Below are 5506 nucleotides of genomic sequence, written 5' to 3' on the forward strand. Positions count from 1 at the left end.
AACAATCATGCAGTGAAATATGGTAATTACAGAATCCATTTTTTTTTAGTTGGAGGAAACTCCCATCAAATCCACCCATATCCCTAAAAGAAAGATTCCCTGTTTCAACATAACAGATAGATATTCAGAGATTATAACTCAACCTTTCTCATATTGTAGATGAGAAAAATGAAATCCAGAGAAAATTTCAGCCTCTACAGGAAGACTTCTAATGAGTGGAAATCTCTCCTTTCTGAGGCAGTCAGCTTATCTTAAGTACCTTTGCTCATTAGAAAGTTCTTCCAATCAGAGGCAAACACTTCTGAGGAGGGACAGGGTCAAAAGAGAGAATAGAATAAATGGAGGGCGGGATAGGATGAAGGGAAATATACTTAGTTTTTCACAACATGCCTACTATGGAAGTGTTTTGCATGACTTCACATGTATAACCTGTATTCAGTTGCTTACCTTTTCAATGAAGGTGGGTGGGGAGGGAGGGAGAAAATTTGTAACCCAAAGTTTTAAAAACACATGTCAAAAAAAAATTATTTTCACATGCAACTGGGAAATAAGAAATACAGGAAATGGGGTATAGAAATCTATCCTGCCCTACAGGAAAGTAGAAGGGGAAGGGGATAAGAGAAGGGAGGGAGAGACAGAAGGGAGGACAGATTAGGGGAAAGCGTATACAGAATGCATGCCATCTTGGAGTGGGGGGAGGGATGAGATGGGGAGAAAATTTGTAACTCAAAATCTTGTGGAAGTGAATGTTCAAAACTAAAAATAAATAAATTTTAAAAACATAATAAAAAAAAGAAAGTTCTTCCTCTAGTCAGACTTAAATTGATACCGAGCTTTCAGTCAACTAAAATACAGTCACATGAGCTGCTGCCTAGCCCCCCTGCACAGATGTGTACAATTATTTTTAAACTAAATGCATGACTTTTCAACCTTTAAATTTAACTAAGTTGCTAAATTCTGCTGATTTTTCTAGCCTGATGAGATTTTTTTTGGGGGGGGGAGGTTTTAATTCTGTTATCTAGTGTATTAAGCAGGACTCCCAGACTGGTGACATTCACGGCATCTTTCTTTATCAAAGACAGTGAAAAAAAAATATGGACAAGAGCAAGACTGAGAGAAGCCCTGTAGCATGCCAGTTGAAATCTTTCTCCAGGTTGAGATCAATCCAATAATCAATCAATCAATACTTCAGTTAAGCAGGGAATGTATAATCACTTTTGACCACTACCCACATGAGCTTGGATGTCATAGTGGATGAAGTTATTTCTGGTTTACTCTATTAAGGAGCTATAAACAACCTGCCACAGTGGTAAAGTGAATTTAAATTTTGATTTCCAATGCTTTTGTAGATGGGATGGAATGTCTCAAAGGTGCTTCTGAGGATGTTATTGCAATTCAGATTAAACATTTATTAAGTGCTTACTCAGGGCTAGGGAAGACACAAGTTATTTTATCTTTGGTGTTTTCAGAGGGAGAACCTGAATGACAATGATTGCTTTAACATGCTGATAGGGGAATGTTACATTTAATTATACCAATCCCTATTTCTTTTACTGATGTTTTCTCAACAGGGAAATTTAAACTTAAAATTGATCCCTGAAAATTAAATAGGAACAAGGTTATAGTAGATAGAGTTCTGGACTTGTAGTAAGGAAAACCTGAGTTCCAGTACCTCCTCTCATCATTCCTGGCTTGAGTGACCAGCAGGGTCACTCAACTGCTGTGTACCTTGGGCAGGTCTCTAGGGCATAGCTGCTAAGTCATGGATAGATTGTGATCTGCTTTGGTAGAAGGACTTAACCATTCCAGGAAGTTCCAATGCTATCCCTTTCCTTTCCCTCAAAGGATAAAAGCACAGATTCTGAGAAAAGTTGTTTGAATGAGGTGAAATTAAGTTGAGAATTGGTCTATCTTTGCTCTCAGTGACAGGAGGAATTTGGAGCTGTGACAAATCACTTTTGAAATAATTTGTGATTTACTTAAAGATAGAAGACTTGGCAGCATCACATAGCCATGCTTTTTAGTCACCGCAGGAGACCATCAGTTTTCTTGGCACTTGGCAAGAGTCAAAAACCGGAATGAATCAGTACCGTCTTGTATGAAACTATATCCAGTGAATTTATTTTTCCCATTTATTAGACTATTGATTATATATACAGCTTCCTTGTGAAGGAGTTAGTTGAAAAAATAGTAACAAATTATACATGACATGGGGATGTTTTCTAAAAATGTTTATTGGTTTAGTAACTTTCTGATATTTGTTTAGATAGTAATAAAAAAAGCCTTTTTTTTGACATAGTAGTTGTGAATAATATATTTTGGCTTTTTTAACTTAATAGCAAATAGTTTTCAGACTGTCAGTAAATATATAATATAATTATAATCTGAAATATGCCCATCTAGCCTAATATGGAAATATGTTTTGTATGATTATGTATGTATAACCTATATCAAATTGCTTACCATCTCAGGGAGTGGGGAGAAGGTTGGAGAGAAAGAATTTAAAACTCAAAATTTTAAAAAATAAATGTTCAAAATTATTTTTACATGTAATTGGGAAAAGATAAAATATTATTCTAAAAATTAACAGTTTACCAAAAAAAAGAAATATACCCATCTATATTTTTTCATTATATATAAAATATTATTCAAAAAATTAACAAGTTTAATTTACCAAAACAAAAAGAAATATACCCATCTATATTGCTTTTATTATATTTTTAATAAAGCACAGTTAGAGGTAAAGTATTTTGTCATGAAATTAAAATAAATTAATTGAGCATGTTGGAGAATTACAAGTCTTGTTCTATAATGATTCTATTTCACGTGTAGGCCAAGTTGACCTTTAATAGACATGACTATGTTAACTTTTTCATTCTGTCAGTTATATCATCTAAAGAGTGTTTACCTCTGGCCATCTCCCAATGTGGCTAAATGTTTCAGAAAGTTTCTGTCCTTTACTTACCTTTAAGATTAAGATTATTTAGGATCATTTGAAATTCAGATTATCTTTAACTCGTCCTTATTACTTGAAATGTAGACCGTGGTGGGAAAAGAATTTTTTTTCTCTATGAACCACAATCCAAGGAAGGAGAGTATTCCAGGTAAGGGGGCTAGCTAGAGAAAATGCCTGGAGCTGAGAGATGGAGTGTCTTGTTTGTTGGAACAGTCAGGAGGCCAGTGTCACTGAACTGAAGGGTACCTGTCAGAGAGTAGGGTGGTGTTGTTATTCCTTCATTTTCAAAGAGAACCAATGATGTTACAGGGTGATGTCTTGACTTGTGTGTGAATTGGACTTAAATGAGGCAGAGTTGCACAAAGTTGTCAGCCTCTCTCTCTTTCCTGAGTCATCAAAGTCCAGTGGCAGGACAGAAGTCAAGATGACTGGAGATGGCCCTGGATGCAGTGGATGGTGTTGGCGTCTTTGATGTCTGACCAAGCTCTAAGTGCTCCACACCACCTGCTTTAGACACCTTCATGGCTGTTGGAAGAAATTGTTCTAATCTATCATTCCTCTTGGGAACATCTTCACATGCTTGGGGTAGACATCCCCCTAACTCACTGACAGATTTGAGGTCTGTAGGTTACCCTCAACCTGGTTTAGTCCATCTTCCAAGACTGTTTACCAGGTCATGGCCAATGCGAATGTTTCACCTCTTGGTATACGAGGACCAGGTTATAAAGAGTTGTGAATGTCAAACAAAGCATTTTGTAATTGATCCCGGAGGTAATAGGGAGCCAGTGGAACTTATTGTGTGCGGGGGTGGGATGGGGGTGAAGTTGAAGTTATCAGACCTGCATTTTAGAAAAATCACTTTAATCGTTGAATGGGGTTGGAGTGGGGAGAGACTTTACTCCGAGTTGGAAGATCAAGGTCCTAATACTTTGTGTGACCTTGGCACATCACAACTTTTTGGGGCCCCCTTTCCTCAAAGAGTATACATCCGCTCCTTCCCTGTTGCCCCTGAGTCGAACGGGAAGGCGGAGGCTTCCGGGTGTTTTCCAAAATTTAGCCTCACCCGTGAACCACTGCCATGGCCGAAGAAGGCATTGCTGCTGGAGGTGTGACGGACGTTAACGCCCCTCTACAAGAAGTGCCGAAGACGGCGCTCATCCACGATGGCCGGCTCGTGGAATTCGTGAAGCTGCCAAAGCCTCGGACAAACGCCAAACCCACCTTTGTGTTCTTGCTTCCAGCTGTGATGAACCTATGTATGTAAAGTTGGCGGAGGCCCTGTGTGCTGAGCACCAAATCAACTTGATCAAGGCTGATGACAGCAAGAAGCTGGGCCAATGGGTAGGCCTCTGTAAAACTGACAGAGAGGGAAAGCCCCATAAAGTGTCTGGCTGCAGTTGTGTTGTTGTTAAGGACTATGGCAAGGAATCTCCGGCCAAAGATGTCATCGAAGAATATTTTAAATGCAAGAAATGAATAAATAAAAGCCTTGGTCTGAAAAAAAAGAGTATACATCCTAAAGGGGAGACATCAATGTAAATAACATGTACTGTATTTTTCAAATGCATAGAAGATATGCAGAGTAGATAAAAGTTCTCTGAAAACCCGAGGCATTAACAGCTGGATGGGTCAAGGAGTATCCCTGGAAAGTTTTCTTGCAGAAGGTGGGTTATGAACTGAGCCTTGGTTTGGGAGTTTAGTACTATGCCTTAGGGAGAGAAGGAATGATAGGTTATGATTGGATAAAGAATTTTAGGGTTCTTGAACATGGGAATGGAACACTTGTGGGTGAAGACAAGATCCATCTCATTGTGTACCTGAATTGGGGTAGAGGAGTACGTCATAGGATTTGAGTAGGTGGAGGGAAGAGCCAGTCAGGATTTTGAGGGAACATCACCATATATATGGAAGTCCCCAGTACGAAAGCAGGTGTTGAGATTGAGAGTCAAGCACCATACTCATGAAGAAAACAAGGAAGAAAATCCTGTTGGACAGTAATAACTGACTTAGATTGCATGCTAAATCTGGATATTATGAATCTTAAGGACAAGAGGTCCCTGAGGAATGGAGAGTTTGGGAAGAGCAGTGGGGAGCAAGTATGATTGTGGCTCCACAGTGAGGATGAATATATTAGAGAATATGAGACAAGATGCGACCAGTACCTGAAGGGATGGCCAGGGATGCGATGTCACTGGGATGGGGCCGGGGAAGGGATGGTAAGTGTCAATGAAAAACATGAAAGGAAGAGGTCCAAATGAAAGGAAGTCTGTCTGTCAATTGAAATTCCAGAAGTCACAGTAGATCTGAGGTGGGAAATTCAAAGGGTAAAATTGAGGTGGGTGGGAATGAAATAGCAGTCAGCAGGGCTTCTTGAGGAAGGTTTGTTCTTTGACCACTGGGAATTCCTTATCTCTGGGATGGGGGTGGGGTAGTTAGAGAAGATGGGTGAATGTTAACCATTGGGAAATGAATACAAGCAGAGTATCAGTGGTTTGGAAAAGTTTTCTGGATGAAGGCAACTGCTTGGAATATTTGTTTGTTTCTGTTGAA

The 5506-nt window shown here is 39.2% G+C and overlaps 1 pseudogene; it reads left to right on the plus strand.

The window, feature by feature from the left end:
- The first annotated feature begins 4034 nt into the window (after positions 1-4034).
- On the plus strand, positions 4035-4432 carry LOC114032952 (annotated as a pseudogene).
- The last annotated feature ends 1074 nt before the right edge of the window (positions 4433-5506 follow it).

The sequence above is a fragment of the Vombatus ursinus genome, unplaced genomic scaffold (assembly GCF_900497805.2).
Source record: "Vombatus ursinus unplaced genomic scaffold, bare-nosed wombat genome assembly UNPS02006156.1, whole genome shotgun sequence".
Classification (NCBI taxonomy): domain Eukaryota; kingdom Metazoa; phylum Chordata; class Mammalia; order Diprotodontia; family Vombatidae; genus Vombatus; species Vombatus ursinus.